This window comes from Cyprinus carpio, chromosome A12 (genome assembly GCF_018340385.1).
Source record: "Cyprinus carpio isolate SPL01 chromosome A12, ASM1834038v1, whole genome shotgun sequence".
NCBI lineage: Eukaryota > Metazoa > Chordata > Actinopteri > Cypriniformes > Cyprinidae > Cyprinus > Cyprinus carpio.
In genome coordinates, this window is record NC_056583.1 from 12014057 (window position 1) to 12039772 (window position 25716).

Genomic DNA, 25716 nt, shown 5'->3' on the forward strand with positions numbered 1-25716 from the left:
ATAAGCTGATTTGGTTGAATCATATGCATGCACATATATATGTGTGTGGGTGGGTGTGTGTGTGTGTGTGTGTGTGTGTGTGTGTGTGTGTGTGTGTGTGTGTAAAATAGTTACAACTAATAATACAATAAATAAATACAACTAATAAAAAAAAACTGTGCTTGCATTGTATCTTTATAAAAATAGTGATACTACTGTATATAAATATATATTTTTTTAAAGCACACTTTAAATTGTAATATAATAAAATATTTAAAATTATATAATTTAAAAAAAAATTATAAAATATATTAAATATATTTGAAAAGTAGCTTACATGGCTGTGTACTTTTTTTTTAGTAGCTAGTATTGTAGATAACTACTTTTCCAAAAGAATAGTTTGACTGTAGCTTCAGCTTCAACACTGAACTTGATGCTTTCAATGCCGCCAGCAAAAAAAGCTAGAAAGGGAGGAAGCAGAGAACACTGACTGTCTCAATTAAATCTAATTTCTGCTCAGCAGGTCTGCCTGCTGTTGTGTTTTATTGGATTCTATTGAATCAAAATCAAGAGAGAAATGTGATGAGATGAAACCTGAGATACGGCTTATTGAATGTGCACACTTTTATCAGGAAATTTCTAACAGAAACCATTTTTTAAGTTCCTATGGCTCCACATGTCAGAGACTGCTGGGTGATGCACATTCTTCAATGTTGACTGGAAGTTGTATATTTCTTCCGTTTTTGTCGGTATCTAATAACCCAGAGTGCAGTGCACACATGTGGCTTTTGGCTGCAGTCTTGGTCAGACAGCATTATTGGTCAGAGAGAAATTAATATGATTTTCATAATGTAACATTGTACTCATTATAGAAATTACCGGAAGATGAGAAACATTTAAACAGGTTATGGAGCTTTGCTTATATTCCAATATGCTGCCTGAATTCATTCATTCATTCATCCGAATTCTCATCATTGGACTAATGTAGTCACACTGGAAGAACCCTGTAAGGAGTTAAATGTAATTCATAGAGCATGCAAGGCCATTTAACCTGCTCCAGATAGCTAATGGATGTCCATCCTGTTCTGCAAGAAAAAGCATCAGAGCCTTTTAATATTGCATCCTGTCTTTGTCCATTCAATAGTCTCTTCTGTCAAAACAGCTCAATCCATTTACAAAGACACTTTAAGCATTCTGGACAACCGGCTAGACACTTTAGAATTGAAGAGACACAGCATATGTTGTGTATGTGCCGAGGAACTTTACAATGAAGGTATATCACTTGTCAACACAACACCCTGAACCGCATAAGTTAATTTACCTAAATTCAATTAAACAATTTTCTGCTTTAATTTCAGTTTTGCGTTAAAAAATGCATTTTTTGGTGCATTACTAATATGCATGGTTTATTCTGAGTCAAAAATGATTTTTGATGTTAGCTTACCTGTACAGTCATCGGCACATTAATTAAATTACATAAGGATTCACAAAATTATTAATTTACATTTGAAGTATTTGAGTTACCGGATCAACTAAGCATGGTGCCTTTTGAATTTTACTTTTTTTTTTTTTTCTCCTAGTGTGAATAAATGGGATATGGGATGAACATGCATGTTCTAAAGAAAACACTCAAAAGTCATTTTCAAGTTAAGACAGATAACCAGTAAATGTCTAAATATTTTGTCCACCTAAATAATAAAAAAAAACTGTTTCCATTTAACAGTGCATTAAATTATAAATGATTTAGAAATTAATTAGCCTATAACTGAGCGTTAGTGAACACGCAGTTAATCTAAATGTAAATATATGAATGTAAAATATATGAAAAATGAGAATGCATAATTAAATTTAAATTTGCTTCAGTGGCTGTAAGTTTTAAAAGGCACAATATTTTGTTGTTGTTGTTTTGTTCTTTGTTTTTCCCCAATAAAATTTTCCAAAACATTTTCAATGCAGGTCAAACCTTGCATATTAGGAACGGAACAGAATGGACAGACAGACAGAAAGAAAGAACAGAGAGATTCCCTACACACATTGTTCTAATTGGCCAGCATTCACACTACCAGAATCACCAAGAAGCAGACCGCTTAGGCAAATATCATGCTTTAAGTGAACCACACCACCCAACAGTCTGCATCAGCGCTGTCTGACCACAGGCAAATGAGTGCTTGAGTATATCCTGTCAGCAGCGCCCACCATGCTCGCTGGTGTTGAATACGTATCTTTGCAGTACCTCATGCCTGTGCTTTGCTGGCACAAATGTGTGATAATGTATGATTTGAGGTCGAAGCATGAGACTATATTGCTAGCAAATCAAATGGCTATTAAAAAAACTTGAATAGAATATATATAGAAGAACAATAATCACAGCTGTGCAGCAGTATAAAAACACATTTACGATCATTATCCAGACAACTGATAGACCCAAGAAGCCAAATGAGGTGGGACTTATTATCATCACACAATAATGGAACATGTGAGGATTAACAGAGAATTTCAATTAATGTCATTTTCTCTCACCAACAATTGGCTGATGTCTTTCCATGCACCCTAAAGCAAGGCTCAGGATGCTCCCGGAGGTGTCACTATATAGTGAACAACTTCCTTTTGATATGAAAAAAAAAAAAAAAACATCCCCGGCGAAAAAGGACAGAATGCCAGGAGGGTTCTACAGGAGCTCTCGCCATGACAACATCATTACACTGGCAGCTATTCTGCTCCATGTCCAACACTTCCACAGCCAGACAGCAAAGAAGGAATGTTTCCACAGAGGAATGAAACAGTAGAGCTATACTCAACAGTGTGATGGTTGCAACATAGAACATTTTCACAAATTCTAAAACACACAAAACAGAATAATGAATGGTCTTTCAATAATCGCCCAACCCATCATTCTCTGTATTTTCAATTTGTATAACTAAGTAAGATGTAACTAAGAAGATGCATGCTGTATAGTCTGTGTGGGGAGTCAAATAAGTCTGTGAATCATCAGACAAACAGTTCAATTGAAATAATTCATTAAGATTTCTTAATTCTTTTATATTAGCATGAGTCACCAAATTGAGTCACCAATGCTGCATTCACAACAAAATGACCAGAAATTAGCAAACATTTCAAACATAAAACTTTCTAAAATGCAAATATGAAAACCATTGGACCAAAAGCCGCACACATCACATTCATCACACCTTCTGTACCTAACTTCCTCTCTCAGTAACCCAAACCATACTAACTCCTACACTGCCACATTAAACCACAATGTAAAATAAACCAAGAGAATGAACCATGGATAATATTTTCTTGGTCTGGTGTCCAAAACCCATTGCTATTGCAGGTATTGTAATGGTTCCTCAACAGCTGCCTAATGTTTGTTTTTTTTTTTGTTTTTTGTTTTTAAGAAACCACAACAGGGTGATATATTACCAGGACAAATCCCAGATTTATCTCAGCCTACAAACAAATTATTAATTAGACACATTTCAATTCTCAAATTCTCACAGCTACAGGCACTCTCACTTATTTCCATCTACTGCCATTATACAGTGACATCAAACTATTATGAATATGACTATCATTTCCCAATCAAACTAACTGACGCCTTCCTGTCCTGGCCCACTCCACCTTTGTCCCACATTGCTCATGTTCCTGCTCCGAGTCTCCTCTCACACAGATACTAATGACCCCTCTAATTAGCAAATGGGTTCTTCAGAAGGAGCTCTCATTAAAATCTGAAATTGAAATGACAGTGGCACAAAATGCTACACACATGTGAGGCTTTCAGCATTTAATTGAGGATGTTTTAAATGTCAGAAAGTTCTGTGCTTGGCCTTAGTGCTGAAATAAAACAATTTCAAAGTAAGTACTTAAATACTCATTATGTAAAATTAAGTTCTCACATAATGTCAAGGATCCTAGCGATGCTGAATGAATGGTGGAATTATGAAGGTGCTTCACAGCGGACAGAGGCGCAGCCAAAAGCCCACTGTTCCAGGACTGAGAAGTTGATCACAATCCATGCAAGTATTGTGTAGTGTTTGGCACCTTCACTGCTGACTTCAGTGATTCAAAGAACACACGTTTCTGCTCAGCTCCCAAAGATCTGAAAAACCGGCAAATGCTAAGAAATAAAACAGATGCTGAGATCAGGGCTGGGCGATATAGCCAACAAAATTATATCTCAATATTTTTTAGCCTTTTGGCAAAATACTACCATTCAAATATTTGGGGTTAGATACATTTTAAAAGAAATTAATACAAATTCAGAAAGGATTCATTAACAAAGGTGACAGTAGCCTACTACCTTCACATTGTTACAAAAATAATAGTACTTTTTAAACTATATACTGAAAAACAATTACTGTGCTGAAACAAACTATATGCAAAAGATGTTTGCATTTTTTTCAAAACATACTGTATATGCATCACATCACTAGCTATCTGCAGTATCAAATACATGACATTCTATAAAGGTGAGTAACAAAGTTAGCCGAAAACAGCAGTGGGTGTCTACTTCCATTTCTGCGAGAGGTAATGCTCCTTGAAATTGAGTGTGTTTTACAGAGAGTAAAAATTAAGATGGAAGATACTGGACCTTTTTGGTAAAAAAAAAAAAAAAAACTACATTTCATGACCACTTCAAAAAAAAAAAAAAAAAATCTTACTAACCCCACTTTTGAATGGTAGTGCATATTAATATTCAAACATTTGCTCTGATTGCATTTGTTGCCAAGTAGATTCAAAATGTTTAAAGCAAAAAATAAAATCCAGTAAATGTCTAGCTAAAATAATCAAGCCAGTTTCAAGCTTTTACTATAGGAACATAAAATAATAAAAAAATAGTTTTCATTTATATGCTCGAACACATACAGCAATATTAACCTCCATATATATTTTACTTAAAAATTATATTTAAAAATTGAACACTCGAGTAAAGATGCAAATTATTGTAATTGTTTCAAGTTTTAAATGAATGTGCTAAAACAGACAGATAAAACTAATTCAAGGAAATTAATCAAATCTACCAAATCTAAGGGGGTTTTTCCTGCTGAAGTAAATCTCAAATCTAGAGACTATTACAACTCTGTCTTAACTCTCTTATTCTCAAAATATTATTACATTAGTATCATCACAAAACCCCTTGGGAAAGTGTGCAAATTCTTTTCCGTGAGATTCCTTCAGCTCATACCAAAGTTTGAGAGAGCACAGCCTAATTTGAATCCCTAACTGGGGAACTCGTGGCCTAATGGTAAGGGAGTTTGACTCCTAACCCTAGGGTTGTGGGTTCGAGTCTCGAGCCAGCAATACCACGACTGAGGTGCCCTTGAGCAAGGCACCGTACCCCCAACTGCTCCCCGGGCGCCGCAGCATAAATGGCTGCCCACTGCTCTGGGTGTGTGTTCACGGTGTGTGTGTGTTCACTGCTGCGTATGTGCACTTTGGATGGGTCACCATACTTGGCTGTATGTCACTCACTTCACTTCACTGAAGAGATGGCCAAAGGGAGTTTGTGTGAGCTCAAGCAGTGATGTTTCTGCAGAGAGCTGCAGGTCTTCTGTCTGGTGTTGGACAGGCACCAAACTGTAAGCTTAAAAGAAAACGACTCCTCACTTGTAGCAATACTCAAACTTAAATAAGATTTTGTGCACTATAAAGCTCATTTCCTCTGTGGGAACTGAACTGACATGGACATTTGGAGACCTTAAGGAACACTGACAGCAGAAAAGGTGACGTGGTAACTTGAAAGACATTTGTGTTCAAAAGTACACATGCTACTGATATTACAAGCTGTATATGCTGAAAATTATCCAACCATGCCAGCTACTACTAGTAAATAATTAATCCAATAAGGTAGCGTCCCATTAGCTGACCCTAAACAACTCAATATTGGTCATTTTGGCTCACGTCTTTTACACAATTTTTATTAAAACAGGTGATAGACTCAACGATATCTCTCTACTATTCCCGGTTATGCATTGACTGAACTAGGATGCATTTTATGAAGTAACTTTGCTCTGTAAATGTGTGTGATTGTGGTTGTTCCTTCAGGGCTTGGTGTAGAAATATATTCATGTGCTGCTTTCGTAAAATTAAAAAAATAAAAAGAGTAAAAATATTTAATTCAGTTAACAAATACCATTGTGCCTCTGATTGCTTATATAATAACTAGTAATTTAAGATAATTTGGCTTTGAGTTTGCAAAGGAGAATTTAGGATCAAGCAGGACAGTGGCTTGTCCTTCTTCAGTATGATTCTTCTGGTTTGACACCATAATTCAGAAAAACGTATAAAACAATTACCTTCTTTACTCAATTAAAATCAATCCATTTAAGCATTTAAGCCAAACAAAAAAGCCCACAGTAAACCAAAACAGAACATACTGAGCTGTTTTTATCTCATCACATCACAGATGAACAGATAATCTCAGCAATACTATCATTCTCTATCTAAGCTCCAGAAGATGGGACCATGAGGTCACAGACCCCTGACTATAAGAAGTGTTCTCTCCCATGTTTCTTACAGTACCTTTGCCTAAAGGGCCTGTCTTTCAGAGATTCAATATCTCAAGCAGACATTTACACATTCGAATGAAAAAGATAGTTAGTCTAGAGGCAGAATGGACCATACACATCTAATAGGACGATTTGTTCTTGGGGAAAAGAGACAATATTGCAGATTACCACTCAGTAGGTATGTTCACAAGACAGTGAGGCAAGTCATTGGGTCAACGCTGACCAATCACAGGCTTCATGTGACCAGCTTATTCCTCTAAAAGGCTTATGGACATAATCTTGTGGCTAAGTGAGGTTACACCTAAAGCCATGCCAAGCCGAAGGTGCTGAAGTAAATACAGAACTCGGTCAATTTTAAATGCTACAAGTGAATTTAGGCATCACAACATTATAATTTATGGTATCACATGCGCAGCCACAATTACTGTTTTTCTTTGAAATCCAGTCATTTTGATAGGAATCTATGCAACCAGGAATTTCTGCAAAAGGTTTCCCCATGCAGATTTCAAATTTGCTAAACGACGAGAGACAATGGACCTTTTTTGCCTGCAAAATTTCACAATTTTTTCACATTAGATGAAGGTAATGTAAATGAAAAAAATGGTGGAAATGAGCATGCACAATGAAATATCCATTAATGGCTGATATGCTGTATATACAATATAACCCTGTGTCTCCTTAGCAGTAATGAAAAAATGGATGGCGGGGCAATTTTACTATGCTTAAGAGGTTTTATTACCATTTTGACACCACAGTAAACCTTTCAGATCAAAAGGAGCAGAGGTGTGACGTATGTTTGAATTACATTTGAAGTTAATGGCTCATGTACTGGGCCAGTAAAATACAAATGAGCTCCGACTTTACAAAACTTAATAACATTTATAAACGTAATGAATCTTTTAAAATGTAATCAAATAAAAATTCAAACAATTTCTTTCATTTTTGTCGAACAAAGTGCTGCACAACATATTTACTGTTTACATTAAAACATGGACAAAAAGTTGTATGATAGTATGTGATATTCTCTTAAAAATAAAATGATATTCCAACAATATTGTTGTTATTACTTTGACAAGAAGTAGTAAATGTGGGTTTAATTATTATAATTATTATAAAATAAAGTGGTTTGAATGAATGCATCTTCCAATGAGCCTGTGCAATTCTGACATGCATTTCACTGCTAAATTTATGTGAATAGACATATTGTCCCTTGTACATTTCCAGCGGATTTCATCAGTTCCCATTAAGAAAGGTTACAATTTCAGGAGACCAAATCTGATGCCATTTAAACCAGCTGATCTTCTCGTCTGGCGAGGAAGAAAAGGTCATCCCTGGCGACTGATTAAGATAGAGGCTGGATGACAGACACCACATGCACGGATGAGAGACGAATAACATTAAGCTAGACCACCCGTATGACAAAGAGCGACGCTGAAACTGAAGACCCGAGCCGAAACGATATCTTGTGAACTTTCACTTTTTGATCTTGTCACTGAATATCAAGTGTTACTGTATATCTCTGAGAGCACATACTGTGACGTGGTGTCAATGTACAATGAATCGATAAAGGTATACAGAGAATGACGCAAAAGATTGTTAAGGACGGCCATTTGCATCTCAATGGTCCTATAGCAGACGCACTGAAAGAACGATGGGAGCACAGGGGGACAAAGCACATCTTTGCATTTAGTTTTAGTTACCTACTGTATGTTGCAAGGTAAAGAGGGAGCTCTCGATTACTGTCAGTTGAGAAGGGACGCCTGCGTATCAAGTTATAGCTATGTAGGTCACTTGAATGCATCCTGGATCCCCCCACACTGACACCTTTATTGGAACCCCATCTATGTGGTTTTTCTTTACCACAAAGTGCTAAAGTGAAGTTTCCATTAAAAAAAGCTAAAGTCTCCAACACATTAGTGAGTTGACGTCTGGCACAAGCTCTCCTACACTCTATCCAATAACCTTAGCATATGAATAATAAAGTTCATCCTGTGTTGAAACCACATAAGCTATATGGATGAGAATTTTATTGAAGACAGCAGCAACAGTACAATCCAAAAACTGATTTGCCAAAGGAGTTCAAGTCGACTCTGAAGGAAATAAAAGAGGTCAAGTGATCCTAAAAAAAAAACACATAGTTTAATAATTAGAACGAGCAAACAAACTAACACTAATTCATGAAACTGCATAAAAAGTTTTTTACTTCACTCTCAGAGTCCTCCCTATATAGTAGGTGAGCATTCTGCACTAACATCTGCCACAAATTATAATGCAAAGAAATTTGTAAAATTAGGGTTAGGTATCAGTTTGATTCTGATTTGCAAGCTGTCAATTTGACTCCATTTAAATAAACAAAAAAATCGAGTAACTTATGCTGTGATTCAGAATTATGATTCAGCTGTGGCGGTACAGATACAGTGGTAGAGAAACAGTGAAAGCACTGAATAATTCTGACGTGTAGCATGTCTCACGTGCACTGAAACATAGCATCTTACTCCCCCACCCATGGGTGTATGGACTTTCATCCGATTCCCATGTTAATCCCAACTAAGCCTTCTTCACTGTGTCCAGCAAGGGATAAATAAAAAACATCAGATATTGCCCATAAAAAAACCAAACAGGCTCAACTGTGGAAATAAAGCTATCCAAGCCATTCCTCTAACTTTAGCCAAGATTCACACAGCAGCCTCCAGAGGAACGGCTTAAAGCCAATGCTGCATTATGTTAAGAGGCACCAGGAGAGGGCTCACATACAGTCTATTCCCCAGGCTCCTGGTGATACTGTGTGGTCTTAAGTGTGAGAAATGGCCAGTGAAAGTGGAACATCCTGCCTATGGAAAAACCAGCTTTACCTGCTCATAGAGAAGAGATTTTCTGTCTTTATTGACAGCAAAGGGTCAGTAAAAAGGTAAAGCTTATATGTTCCTTCGACCAGAACAAAACATGATTCTCCCCCCAATATTTGGAAGCCTTAAAATTGAAGTCTAACACCACATCATATGTAGTGGGATTAAGCAATAAAAACTCTCTCTTCCAGGTAAATGGAGATTTTGCAACAAACAACATGACACTTTATCAGTTACTGATTTTCTACTTCTGTGGAATCACACCGGATAGCCCCACCCACCTTGAAAGCTTTTTGGTCCAAAATACTGCTCCACATAACTGAACATTAAAAGAAATTCAGCATCACATCACTTGCACACCAATGGATCCTCTGCAGTTAATGGGTACCGTCAGAATGGGAGTCAAACAGCTGATAAAAGCATCACAGTTATGCACAAGTAATTAAACAATAGTCCATACACTAACATCTTGGGAAGCAAAAAACAAATTAACAAATTAATCATTAATCATCAAGATGTTTTTAACTTCAAACCATTGCTTCCAGTTAATATACAAGTCCTCTATCCATAATACTGAAAGAATTTGTCTCATCTGAATCAGAAGAGAAATGTGCAAAGAACAAAGACTGCTCATAAGCAAAAAGTCCCAAACAGTTCTAAACAAATACGTTGAATGATTTTGATGTGAGACGAGGAGATACTTTTTCACAATAGGTATTTTTCACTAAAGGAAGTGTTATTTTGGATTGGACTGGTATTCACTGCAGAGGATTGATAAGCAAGTGACGCAATGCTACATTTCTCAGAATCTGTACTGATGAAGAACCAAAGGCATTTATATTTTGGATGGCCTGAGGGTGAGGAAATTCACCGAAATTAAAGCAATACCTGCACCTTCTAAAATGTTCATTTAAAATTTTAATTAACAAGCATGTGATGGGGTGAAACCACAGATGAACTGTTATATACATACAGTGGTGTGAAAAAGTGTTGGCCCCCTTCCTGATTTCTTTTTTTTTTTTTTTTTTTTTTTTTTTTTGAATGTTTGTCACACTTTAATGTTTCAGATCATCAAACAAATTTAAATATTAGTCAAAGATAACAAAAGTAAACAACATGCAGTTTTTAAATGAAGGTTTTTATTATTAAAGGAAAACAAAATCAAAAACTGCAAGGCCTGTGTGAAGAAGTGTTTGCCCCCCTGTTAAAACTGTGGTTTATCACACCTGAGTTCAATTTCTCTAGCCAAACCCAGGCCTGATTACTGCCACATCTGTTCACAATGAAGAAATCTCTTAAATAGGACCTGCCTGACAAAGTGAAGTAGACCAAAAGATCCTCAAAAGAAATTCAGAAACAAACGAGAAAGAAAGCAATTGAGATCTATCAGTCTGGAAAAGGTTACAAAGCCATTTCTAAAGCTTTTGGACTACAGCGAAACACAGTGAAAGCCATTATTCACAAACGGCAAAAACATGGATCAGTGGAGAACCTTCCCAGGAGTGGCCGGCCAACCAAAATTACCCCAAAAGCACAGCGACGACTTATCCAAGAGGTCACAAAAGACCCCACAACAACATCCAAAGAACTGCAGGCCTCTCTTGCCTCAGTTAAGGCCAGTGTTCATGACTCCACCATAAGAAAGAGACTGGGCAAAAATGGTCTGCATGGCAGAGTTCCAAGACAAAACCTGCTGCTAAGCAAAAAGAACATAAAGGCTCATTGTCTCAGTTTCGCCAGAAAACATCTTGATGATCCCCAAGACTTTTGGGAAAATACTCTGTGGACTGACAAGACGAAAGTTGAACTTTTGGAAGGTGTGTCCCATTACGTGTGGCGTAAAAGTAACACTGCATTTCAGAAAAAGAACATCATACCAACAGTAAAATATGGTGGTGGTGGTGTGATGGTCTGGGGCTGTTTTGCTGCTTCAGGACCTGGAAGACTTGCTGTAATAAATGGAACCATGAATTCTGCTGTTTACCAAAAAATCCTGAAGGAGAATTTCCGGCCATCTGTTGGTGACCTCAAGCTGAAGCGAGCTTGGGTTCTGCAGCATGACAATGATCCAAAACACACCAGCAAGTCCATCTCTGAATGGCTGAAGAAAAACAAAAGGAAAACTTTGGAGTGGCCTAGTCAAAGTCCTGACTTGAATCCTATTGAGATGCTGTGGCATGACCTTAAAAAGGTGGTTCATGCTTGAAAACCCTCCAATGTGGCTGAATTACAACAATTCTGCATAGATGAGTGGATCAAAATTCCTCCACAGCGCTGTAACAGACTCATTGCAAGTTATCGCAAACACTTGACTGCAGTTGTTGCAGCTAAGGGTTGCCCAATCAGTTTTTAGGTTTAGGGGGCAAACACTTTTTCACACAGGGTCATGTAGTTTTGGATTTTGTTTTCCCTTAATAATAAAAACCTTAATTTAAAAACTGCATGTTGTGTTTACTTGTGTTATATTTTACTAATATTTAAATTCTTTTGATGATCTGAAACATTAAAGTGTGACAAACATGCAAAAAAAATAAGAAATCAGGAAGGTGGCCAACACTTTTTCACACCACTGTATATAAAAATAATATAATCTCTCTTTGTCACTGACAAATTCACACAAACTGTCAATTATATGCAGATTCACTAGCTGCACACAAATGTGCATAAATATGTGCTCTATTTGGAAGCTGACACAGATAGTCATCCCATAATGTATTATTGACAAATGAGCACATAAACTGGCAGTCGCTTTATGACTGTTGTGGAAAATGTGTCTGCTGGATTGAAGCACCACATGTAAAATCCTATATCAGTTTAAAAATAAACTATATCAGTGCTTCTCAACTGGTGGGTCTCGACTCAAAAATGGGTCACAGAGTAAACAAAAAAAATTCAACTAGGAATGTAACAGTGCAAAATTAAGACACAAAAATAGACTTATCAACTTTTTTAACAGGAAAAAATGTTTCACATATATTTTTTTTGTTGAAGTCAAAGATTGTGAGGCAATCAAAGTCATTCACAGCTCAAATTCATTTGTCATTTGGTAGAAGCAACTTGAGAATCAGCCAACAACACAAAAACTAAACTAAGTAAAGTACAAAAAAACATGATATGGAAGAAAAATAATTTAAAACAAAAAAGCATGTTGAATTGCAATAACTGGAAAAATAATGCATTGCATTAACAGTGCTTGCATTTTAATGCCAACCCTCTACATTGCGAGTAAACCACTTGCATATGCGGCTAAATCTTCACTCTCGGTGACTAAATGATGTTTAATATTAGCCAATGGCTAATAAATTCTTAGATTTTCCTCGCCAGTGTGTGAGTTGGAGGCTGAGTATAAATTTAGCACAAATATATTTTCATTCACCAAACACTCTGACTGAGTACTTCAGAGTTTCACTCTTTTGAGAACTGCCGTTTTCTCCGGTAGTAGGCGGAACTAATGCGCAAATGATAATCTCATTGGCTGGCGCTCACTTATTATCGTTCCTGTTTTGATTTCAGCAAATCAGTTCGAGTGAACACACACAACCTGATTCATGAATCCAGCAGCTCATTAATCCTTGGTGTGTTTTATATTGTTCTTATTAGTAGAATTTGTATAATAATAATAATAATAATAATAATACTATTATTATTATTATTATTATCTTATCAGTATTATAGTTTCCTTAACGTTGTATCATGGCTTGTATGACGCTGAGTTGTAATACTGGGGTTTACCTCATACTTTCCTTATATTTCATGACTAGTAAATATATATTGCTAATACCTCGCCTTAGACAATACTACCCCTAAGTATGTAAAATCCACAAATATTTATAAGAAAGAAATTACAGCAATTCACCAAAATTGGGTTTTTCATGTTCCAAATGTTGTATTATATTCCTAGTGACCAGACTGACTTACAACAGTTGAAATTTTCCAATATCTTCCTAACTGTACATACAGTACACACTTATTCTTAGTAAAAAAATACTGAATTATTATATTAACTTTTTCCATGTTCCAAAAAGAACATAACCTCATGTTAACCTAGTGTGTGGAATGTCAGACTTGAGCATATAAAATGAGATATAAAGTGGTTGCATTTTGTTAAAACTAATCATGGTACTAATATCTTTGTAGGACTGTCGACTCTATAGAACAGTGGGCAAGGGAAAGCGAATGTCCGGTGAATATCAAACCTAAAACTAACTTTACGGCGCTAGAAGAGCGATTATAAAAAAAATGTTGAGCATTGCATTCTTCTGACCTTATCTGCTTGCCTGTATAGTGTGCATCAATAAGGTGTATACTGAGATCTGAGGCTTTTTTATATCACTCTATTAGTTCATTGAGGTGACATGGTTAACATTGTTGGGAAATCCTGGAGTGTGACATATGAGGGGAAACCCCAGTATTTCAACACAGTCACACAAGCCATGATAGTTAAGGAAACTAAGCAATCGAAAACAATATGTCTTCCTCGGATGTAATGTTAGTTCTGTATTTCAGCATCAGGTAAAATAGCATTATAATCTCCTTTGATAGAGAGAGCTGCTTACATGTAGTTACAGGGGGTAACAAGTAACAGCGAAGATGCTAAAATAAGCGAAAACACATCGTTTGAGTCCTAACCAGCTTTTCCGCATATACATACTGGCAGGGGCGCAGTAACGTGGGGGTAAGGCTAGGATGATTCCAAGGGCCCGACCAGGGAGAGGGAGCCCGGAAACACGATTTTTACAGAGGGGGAATTTAACTATGTCAACGTCTATTTCTCAATATGTCAAATTTGTTCAGCTGAAATATTGAGAGGCGGCTCATTGTGAACAACTTCACTATGGTTGGTTTAATTAGTCACCTTTTAGTAGGGCTGGCTCTATACCACTTCTTCAGAACAGATACCGATCCGATACCAAAAAATCTGAGCATCTGCCGATACCAATATTAATCCGATACTAGCGCAGTTTTTTAAAATCAGTGTAGAATTTCTATAACTCAAAGTGTAGGACGATCATCAATCTTGCGTATGTTACCGGAATCTACTAAATATAGACAGCTCCATTATAAAGAAAAATAACAAAAAAAAAAAAATATATATATATATATAAAATCAATATCTATGACAAAAATACTATTATAAACTAGGTTAATCGATAATTCTGTAGCAAAAGTTACTCTAGAAAAATCATGAATGGGGGAAAAAAAATACATAATTTAGTGGGTAACAAATAAAGGTGAATAATTTTAGGACTAAATCTGGTAGGGCTACACATTGCTCTTTGTATTGTTGCAAAATACATTCATGAAAAACAAGTAATATATTTATATATAAATATACACTATAATAGTCAGCATTTGAAGTGGATGATCAAAACCTTTAATCAAAGTTGTCCTAAAACCAAAACCATACCCGTTCTTGTCTTAGGACAACGCTGATTAACTTTTTTGATCCACTTCAAATGTTGACTACTGTATAAATTAAAAGACATTTCTTTTAAATGTATAGCAGAGTAATGAGGCAGCAACATATGACAGATAAGATAAAGATAAGAAAGGCTATTAATAATCTTTCATTTCACAAAAGTATTATAATACTAAAGGCCCCAAATACGGATTGGCACAAAGGGCTTATGCGCATCCCGTGTGCAGAATGAGTCAATGTTAATAAATAAACATCTGGTCTGCGCTTCAGAGCCACAAATACAATGACAGCCAGGCACAAGAACAGTTTCTTCCCCCTTATGAACAGTTAAATGTTCCCCCCATTGTGCAATAAAGATATGTGCAATAACCTTATATTTATTTGTTACCAACTACATCCTAGTACATCCCTGCATCTCACTCTATTCTATTCCTATTCTATCATCAATAGCACAACTGTAATTTAACACATAATTTATTTTAATTTATATTATTTTATATTTTTTATTATTATTATTTGTCTATTTATATTTACATATGCGTGTATTTTTATTCTCATCTTATTTTTTATTGTCTGTGTGTTGTTGTCTCTGTCTACTTAGTCTCGCATCATGACAGCTTTCTTTGGCCAAGGCACTTTTTGACACAGACATCTCAAACAACCAATCAAACTTTGTTTCGTTCAGCATCACGTTTCAGTGCGTGGAAATGTCGCCACAATAACAGACCTGTGTGTAAAACTCTCAGACGTATTTTAAAGATTCTATGCCGTGAACTTTAAATATTTCACATACTTTTGAAAATCCAGTGTTTAGTTGATCCTGATAAACTCGTCATCACAGTTGTAAACACTAAGGCTTTCTTCTTTCGTTAGGGGGTTTAGGCGTTACGGCTAGTGCTGGTTTTTTTATTCAATTTCGCTCCGCTGTTAATGATTATAGATTACATGACAAAATTTGTAGTCAGTAATATAATCTCTTAGATTACACATTTTTGGTAACGTAATCTGATTACTTTTGGATTACATTTAGATTACATTTGTGCTAACCCTTATTTGAGATCACATATATGGAATTAGCCTAATCTTGTACTATTTTGACAGATACAAAGAAACAAATATATTCCAAAAAATATATTTAATTCACCAACAAGAGCCACAATAGCTTCTTTTTCAAGTGCAATATATGGAAAGTTAATACTTATTTAAAATAAAATACTAATGCTAATGTACCTTGCTGTTAGTGTTTGCTAGTAATACTGTATAAAACAAAATCACATCTTATGATTTTAAAGAATATTTACTTATCCTTGTAAATTTAGAAAACAGCTACATTACAAAAAACAATATTGAAAAACATGACATTCACAGCAATATCACTGCTAGGTCAAATATTAAATCTAAAAGAAAAAACACTAGAAGTGTATGTGACTGTATCAATGAAAAACATCAAACAATAGCTACATTGCAAACTCACACAGCAATGACATTTCTATCCATCTCAAAACATTTTAAGTACATAGTAACAATGAGGAAAAGACAAACAATATTACAAAAATTAATATTAAAGAACATGAAACTCACAACAATAAAATTGCTTATATATATATATATATATATATATATATATAACTCAATATATATATATATATATATATATATATATATATATATTAAAGACCATTTCTAGGTCAAATCTTTCATCTCAAAACTTTCCCTATCCGATCTTTCCCCCCCCTCATCTCAAGAAATATCTGCGTCCACACGAAACCAAAAAACCGACCAGACCAGCATGTGGCGCTGTAATTCTGCCACAGAGATACACTAAAAACGGAGAATAAGACATGGACTATGCGCATAAACCTTGCGCTCAGTACATAAACGAACATGGAACAATATATTTATTAATCTGTGTTGTTAGTTAATAAAAAGACAATCGTTCAGTGTTTGTTCATATTTTTGTTGCTGTTACGTGACGTAGCGGTGTCTGACTGTGGCGCGAGACGTGGGCTGATGACTTCATCGTTTCAGAAAATATACGGATTCGCTGTCCACATGAAAACGCAAAGGGGGCGTTTTCAAATTTATCCACTCTGGGACCCGGTTAAAAAAAAATATCGGGTTCACTCTCCCAAAACGCCGGATCGGTGTGGACGGAACACATATACGAGACAAAATGTATGCATCCTACAGCGAAACGCGTCTTCGTGTGCACGTGGCCTTGAAGTGCATAAGGTAACGTAGTAACAATGAAGAAAAATCAACATTACAAAAAATATATTAAAACATGAAATTCCCAGCAATAACTTTGCTAGGTCAAAGATTTCCGTGGACAGCAAATTAATCCGTGGTAAGAAGAGCTTACACAGAACAGTGACATTTTTCCCCCGTGTCTTTCTTTAAAAATGAAATCATGTCTGTACATCCAGTGATTAAAGGCTGCGTTCTTCACTGTCCATTTTCCATTATCATGTTGCTGATTTCTTCTGAGTGCGATTCTGACACCCCTCCGCCAGAAAAACTCAAAGAACCACGAATGTATATAAGCGGCAGGTTTATTAGGAAAAAATATAAACGTTAAAAAAGTAAATTTAGGATAATCAATAATTGTGAACAACTTATTACCATTGTGTAAATAATATGTAATCATGTAATCCATAAAAAAGTAACTGTAGTCTGATTACGAGCATTTTAAAAAGTAGTTTACTCTAATTACAAGTACTTGAGTTTTTGGAATCTGATTACGTAATCCAGATTACATGTAATCCGTTACTACCCAGCTCTGGTTACGGCATCTTTGTTTCTGGACAGGACATTAAAGAACGTGACACGCACGTCTCCCGGAAATCCTGTAGAATTTAACCAATCCGATGACGACTTCAACACTCCTGAAGTGTTTCCACTTTTGTGTTCCATATGCATCAGATGTTTAGCCAACGGTCCATGGGCATGACATCTGAGCCTGAGACTACTTTGTACTGGAAGCTTGTGACACTAAAACAAATTCATTGCATGCGCAAGCATACTTCGGCAATAAAGCTATTTCTGATTCTGAATCTAAAGTTAATATTGCAAACAAAATCCCTATAAATATATATTGTGACTACCTGATAAATCAACCAGCCCTTGTATTACTACACAACTGCTTTTCTCTTAGTAATGCTCATTTTTCTGTTAAAGTTGTGTTTATTTCTGATTGAACAGCCTCAAGACAAAATAAAAATCAATAGAGCTTTCAAACACACACACAGAGAGAGAGAGAGAGAGAGAGAGAGAGAGAGAGAGAGAGAAAAGAAAACTCACCGATGTGGAGATTGATCTGCTGGGGTGAAAGCCAAAATGAGGCCCAGTCCACATGCCAAGTCAAATAGCTCTCCTGTCTCAACTCTGTACAGCCGCCAGAGAGCGAGGCGTTTGACACCTTTTTCATTTTCAGATAAAGTATTGCTTTTTAAAGGAATTACCTATTTTTCCCTTTTACTTGTACCACTTGTTAAAGGGTCATGAAACCCCCTGTTTCAGCATGGGTTAGTACACACCACAGTTTTAAAAAAGGCTAAAAAAGTGGGCGTGGTGCGCAGCAGCCGAGGAGGAGGAGGAGGAGGAGGAAGAAGAGGGGAGACAGACAGTTTCATTTCACTCCTATCAAGTTAAAAACACAAATAAATGCACAGCCATTTGCACTCTTCATCGAAAACATATATATGAACGCACTGTTGCACCTCTGAGAACTTTTAAGGCTTATTCTGTGGTGTTTATATAAGCCTTTTGACAGAAAAACGGTTATGCTCACCAAGTAAATGAATCGTGTTTGTGCCGAACTTTTATTACAAAGAAAAAAAAAACACTCCTTCAATCCATGAACATTTCTCTCAGTTGATGTGTGCGATGTCATGTCACAGTATGAAACGTCTGTCATAGCGAATCAACACATGCGGTTGTGAATAATTAAGAGAAGCGTCTTCTCATAGGATAAGAAAATGCAGTCTCATGAATAATTTAATAGACACCGACGTGTCATCTATGTACTATAGTCCACTGCCACGTCACAGATTGTGACGTCAACACAATGTAGATTTTAAACCCGGAAGATGAAAATAGCGCAAAAAGTCTTAAAATTAACCAGTTTTCTCCAACAGTTAAAATTATCGGATGCTAACATTGTCTTCTATGAGGTGCAACATAAACACCTCTGCTAAAATCTCAGAAAAAGTAGTCTGGGGTTTCATGACCCTTTAAAGATGAGCAATCCTCTGGATTTCAGGCAGACATACCAAGCCACCTGCTGCAGATGTTTGCTATAGAAATGTTTAACAAACTTATGATGGCTATAAATGGATGACTCTTACCTTCTGTGTTATTAGGTCATTATGTGATCGCTATATGCTTCCTTTTACATTTTTTTTGTGATGCAGCCACAATTTTGGCCGCACAGTGTCTTTTGATGTCAATGTCTAAAATCATTCTGCTCTGATGACCACGAGAAGGTAATAACGTAAAGCTCTAGGCCATTATTACAGGCGAGCCTTACATCAGCAACATTCATGATACAGTCCATGGCTCCACTCATCTTATTAAACACAGGTTTGAGTTTAAACTGGGTCATGCATGGCTGATCTGTGTGTGACAGGCCGCCACATACCTCAGAAACATGGATGGGGCATTCTGACCACACATGACTTCATTTAGAAACACACTGATATAAATGAAGACAGTAACCTGCCAGGTGATCGAATATACAGAAATTAAAGAACATGATTTTCTTGGTTAGAGATGGTTAGCTTTTAGACCGTACCTAGTTGGGTTTCTAAGCATACATTATAGTATATAAAATTTATGACTAAGGGTGTACTCACACTAGGCATGGATGCCTTGAACCGAGCGATTATCTCACGTGTGACACGCTCTGTTTAGGACCATAAGTAGAATATATCACTAGGTGCCATTCACACAGAATGCGCTTTTACACTGGCAGTGGAATAGCAAAAATTGCAGGAAGATGAGAGTTGAACTTCTTTAAACTTGAGTGCTGCATTTTTAAAAATTAAAAAAAAAAACTTTGGAAAAGCACTGCAATCAAATAAAAATCTGTAACTAGTGCTGCAACAGATCACAAAACTCACGGTTCGGATCATACCCCAGATAGCAAAATTCCTGAGGCCCAGATCAGGCCCACACCTAACACTTTTATCTGGCCCACATACCGGATGGAATGATGGCAATTGGGCTGTCCCCTCCAAATCTGGGCCACATTGATTTTAATCCTGGCCCAGATCCAAGACCTTGCTCTGGCCCAGATACTGCATGGAATAATGGCATTTGGGCAGTCCAGTTGTGCCAGATTTGGGCCTCAAGTAAGCCTTAGCATAGGTCCACAAGCAGGCCACTACCCAGCCACATTTTAGCTAATAATGTACAAAATAAAACATAAATATACATTATATGGGCCATGCGGAAAAAAATGTAACCGTACGGTTCTCCAAACACGGTTTGGCACATGATAGGACTGCGGTTCAACTTAAATCTGACAACGCATCTGTAATATGGTTTCTTATAAATAACATGTAAAACAAACAGGGTTCGACTAATATACGTTTCTGTTGATGGATGCGCATTCTGGCTTCCCTGTATATTACAACAAAAGCGATGAAAAAAAAAAAACCTTGGACAAACCATTCACTGCATTATGCTGGAATATGAGCATTTATTCAGTCATCACCTGGGTGCTGAGGTGTGCGCACTCAGGTGAGACCTGAACAGCACACATGTTGATATCTGTGTTTAAACTAAACTCATTTAAGCTTTGCCAGTTTAAAAATTTAAGAGCTAGAGTAACGCGCAGTGAGAAGATTTGTGCATGCACTCATCCGAAGCACGCAAACCCGCGCCTCAGAACGCGAGCAAAATATTAAGCATTCTCTGAAGTATTGTGTTTAAATGGACAAATTCACATAAAAATTGTCAAAATGCCCATCTTGGTAAGTATCCTAGCAGACATAGTCAGCTGAATGTACTGTATCAGTGCACTGGATGAACCGTGCAAAAGTTGAACAATTCCATGTCTAATATATATATATATATATATATATATATATATATATATATATATATATATATATATATATATATATATATATATATATATATATATACATATATATATATATAGGTGCATCTCAATAAATTAGAATGTCGTGGAAAAACTCAAATTGTGAAACTCGTGTATTAAATAAATTCAGTGCACACAGACTGAAGTAGTTTAAGTCTTTGGTTCTTTTTATTGTAATGATTTTGGCTCACATTTAACAAAAACCAAAAATCTCAACAAATTAGAATATGGTGACATGCCAATCAGCCAATCAACTCAAAACACCTGCAAAGGTTTCCTGAGCCTTCAAAATGGTCTCTCAGTTTGGTTCACTAGGCTACTCAATCATGGGGAAGACTGCTGATCTGACAGTTATCCAGAAGACAATCATTGACACCCTTCACAAGGAGCCACAAACATTCATTGCCAAAGAAGCTGGCTGTTTACAGAGTGTTGTTTTCAAGCATGTTAACAGAAAGTTGAGTGGAAGGAAAAAGTGTGGAAGAAAAAGATGCACAACCAACTGAGAGAACCGCAGCCTTATGAGGATTGTCAAGCAAAATCAATTCAAGAATTTGAGTGAACTTCACAAGGAATGGACTAAGCCTGGGGTCAAGGCATCAAGAGCCACCACATACAGACGTGTCAAAGAATTTGGCTACAGTTGTCGTATTCCTTTTGTTAAGCCACTGCTGAACCACAGACAACGTCAGAGGCTTCTTACCTGGGCTAAGGAGAAGAAGAACTGGACTGTTGCCCAGTGGTCCAAAGTCCTCTTTTCAGATGAGAGCAAGTTTTGTATTTCATTTGGAAACCAAGGTCCGGAGGAAGGAAGGGTGGAGAAGCTCATAGCCCAAGTTGCTGAAGTCCAGTGTTAAGTTTACATAGTCTGTGATGATTTGGGGTGCAATGTCATCTGCTGGTGCTGGTCCATTGTGTTTTTTGAAAACCCCCTCGTGCCCCAGACCAAAGAGGGGAGCACGTGCGGCCGCCAGACTCCGCCCCTTACCTGGACCCTTCTTTCCTGAACACTACCGGCCCTTCACATACCCCACAGCACGACGAGGACACCAGATTCCCTGTTTATTTTGGAAACTCTTCCCCTTTGGACACTTTTATTCCCTCTTTTGGTTATCTTTTTGTTAATAAAAGCTTATCCGAGGCCTGACGCCACACCCACTGTGTCTGTCGTTTGCTCCTCCCGCCACAATATATATTACACTGAAAACATTGGATCATAAAATGCATACGTGTAAAAGAACATAGTGCTGTGCTTCGCTGTGAAACACGCAGCACATATATTTAATTAAATTGCAGCCTTAATTTGATAATTGCACTAAACCATATCGTGAATTTTTTTTAGTTTTTTGTTTTTTTGATAAATTCTGCAGCTCTAGCCTAGTGTACGGTTCAAAGCTGGTATGAAAACAATACATCCTGAATTATCAATTAAGTATAATTTGCATAACATGCTCCTGGTTATACTTACTAAAGCATTATGCATTTCTCAACTCTGCTCATAACAGAATAAGTCACCTATGTGAGGAAGTCCACATTCTTCACGTGTCTTGCTGTTTTAAGTTTTGGTGATAAATCCTGAGGGATAAATGCTTCACAGTGGAATGGCGTCTCGTCGTTACCTAGTTACAGTAGTAAACAGCTGCCACTAGTACTCACAGTGGAACTCATAGAGGTGACGCAAACCTTCCGACGTTCAAACTCAAAAGTATAATGAAAGAGATCCATGGGGGAAGGGAAGAAGCACAGAATCAAACTTGGGTTCAGAACAAACAACCAAACCAAGTGTGAAAACCACCTGAAAAACATAAAAAGTGTTTATGCCTCTGTGGTGTCTTATGGGTGGGTCAGTTCACAGAACCACTTGGCTGCTCTTTACACAGCTGCTTTAGGTTTCACTGGTTCAGGGTCTTTTGGTGAAGGGTCTCCATGCCAGGCCCTCTCCCTCCTCACTTGCCCATAAATCACAGCCCACTACAACACAACTGTTGGCCTTGTCCAAATCCATTCCATGCCGCTGTGTGGTCAGGTTTCTTTAACTCAGAAATACACACCACCCTTTTAATTTCTCAAGTATAATTTTCCTTAAAAAGAATAGAGAATAATCATGATTCAAGCATGTTCAATCATGCACTGAATATTAAATAATTTGTAATTATTTTACTATTAAAAAACAATAAAAAAACATTTTAACAATATTGTTTTATATACACTAGCATTTTGGGTAAGTTTAAAATATATATATATATATATATATATATATATATATATATATATATATATATATATATATATATATATATATATATATATATATATATATATATATATATATATATTTTTTTTTTTTTTTTTTTTTTTTTTTTTTTTTTTTAGAAATTAACTCTTATTTAGCAATAGCAAGGATGCATTAAACCATTCAAAAGTAACAAAAGACATTCACAATTAATGTCTAATTAGTTACAAAAATTATCTTTCTATTCATCAAATATTGCCAATAAAAAAAAAATACAACCAAAATACAACTAAAACAATTGTACTACAGTTTCCAACTGAAAAATTAAGTTTTGCTATCACAGGAATAAATTGCATTTTAAAACAAGTTAAAATAGAAAGCAGTCATTTTAAATTGTAGTAATATTTCACAACATTACTATTTCACTGTTATAAATGAAGCCTTGGTGAACAAAAAGGATTTCTTCCAAACTCTTTCCAACAATAAAGAAAACTAACCAGGTTTTGAACAGTAGCATAGGCAGTTGCTAACATATTTGGTTATTTGGACTTACAGTAGAAGGGGAAAATATACTAGGTTACTCCTGAACTAGTCGGTCAAGTTTAAGATATAGCTAAAGTTAGAAATAAAGAGTGCATGACATTATCTTCACACAAGAATGATGACAACACACTTTGTGCCACAGAACTTTAATGAGACCCTGATCCAGAACACCTCTTGTTCCCTATAGTATCTGTTTAAGTTAATGTGGCTTGACCATTGGCAGTGTTCCAGAGATGAAACATGCTGAACGTTGCAAAGTAAGGCTGTAACCTGCAGCATCATTACATCCTCCAATATCCTAGTGAACCTCCACAGAATTCATACCAAAAGCCAGAACAAAAAGCACACAAACATTTCTCAATATTTTTAAACGGGAAAATAATCATAAGAAATATAAAGTGCTGTACTTACTTCTTCTGGAGGTGCAGCTGGATCATGAAAAGTGGGTACTGATCCATTGTTGTGTTTTAACTTTTCAGCAAAACCTGCCTTGATTAGTCCCTCATTCAGAAAGCAGTCTGGAGTAAAATGATTCATGCAGACATAAATGCGTTTAGGTAGATCAGGGGGCACATTCCCTTCAAAAACAAAAGTAATCCACTGCGTCTTCAGCGGCTCAGATGTCGGGAGTAAATGACGACTGCTATGTTCATTCTAACATCCAACAACAAAACACCTCAAAATCGCTTAGGAGACATTCTTGTCTACATCTGCTCTGACATCAGAACAATGGCGGACTGTTTACAGCTCACTCAGAGGGGGTCTATGCTAAATGTCTGTCAACAGTTGTGGGAGGGGCCTGTGCAAAGTGACTGCACTTTGTCCAGGTTCTGTGAATGGCTTGCTCTGAGAAAGTGCTTATGATTTGTGGGGATTTAAAAAAAAAAAAAGCACTGGGTGGATTTTTATTATTGTAGGGTGGTTGTGTACAATACACACACTGCCAAGACACATTTAAGTTCAAACACCATGTAAAAGTGAATTTTGCATCCAATGTCCCCTTTTTAACAAACAACTACAAAACGTAAGACAGGTTAGTCCAAAAAGACAGACAGACACATTAGTCTGAAAAATAATAGACAGACAAACAGACTAGTCAGAACAGACAGACTAATCAGAAAAGACAGTCAAACAGACCAACTCAGAAAAGACAGACAGACTAGACAGAAAATACAGGCAAACTAGTCAGAAAACACTAGACTAGTCAGGACAGATATATAGACAGATATAGACTTAGGCCTAGTTCACACTACAGGATTTTAAGCCCGATTTGCAAGTTAAACGTGGGAAGTCGTGGCCTAATGGTTAGAGAGTCTGTCTCCTAACCCTTAGGTTGTCGGTTCGAGTCTCAGGCCGGCAATACCACGACTGAGGTGCCCTTGAGCAAGGCACCGAACCCCCAACTGCTCCCCGAGCGCCGCAGCATAAATGGCTGCCCACTGCTCCGGGTGTGTGTTCACGGTGTGTGTGTGTTCACTGCTGCTTTGGATGGGTTAAATGCAGACCACGAATTCTGAGTATGGGTCACCATACTTGGCTGTATGTCACGTCACTTTCACTTTTTTTTCACTTTTTAAAGAGCTCGCAGACTGGTTGGGCTGTGATCGGTGGAAAATCAGCAGGTGATCAGCGCTCTGCAATCTTTTTGTGTGAACTACTCAATGACACATCAAAGAGGCTTGCTGACAGGTGTATACATATATCATATATATGTTTATAACATGTATACATATATCATACATATATCATACACACACACACACACAAAATATAAATCTACTAGAAATCAGGCTGTTATTTTAGGACTGAAATAACTGACAACAGCTATTTTCTGAGTTTGTATATGGAGGTATTTAGTGGTAAAAATAGGCATCTGGTGTAACTGATGGCCTAAATATCAAAAGCTTAATAAAAAGAAAATGATCAAGAGCTGTGGCACAACAGCACCGCCAAACCTTCAGCTCCTGGAAACAGTCCAGCTGAATTTCTCAAGCATGAATGTTTATATATAAAAAAATAGGATTCCTTCCTCGCAGTAACAGTTTCATAGTGAAATCGGATCCAAGATTATTTCAATGACT

At 36.7% G+C, this 25716-nt stretch overlaps 1 protein-coding gene across 2 annotated transcripts in view; it reads right to left on the reverse strand.

Moving 5' to 3' along the window:
* thrab (thyroid hormone receptor alpha b) overlaps window positions 1-25716 on the reverse strand; it is a 123825-nt gene that overhangs the window by 82695 nt on the left and 15414 nt on the right. The window contains exon 1 of one of the 2 annotated variants that reach the window (XM_042767566.1): window positions 24047-24933. The exons of the other annotated variant lie outside the window; for it this stretch is intronic. The gene's annotated coding sequence lies outside the window, so the exon portion shown is untranslated. Of the gene's footprint in view, window positions 1-24046; window positions 24934-25716 lie in introns of those variants that run through there. 2 annotated transcript variants of the gene reach the window in all.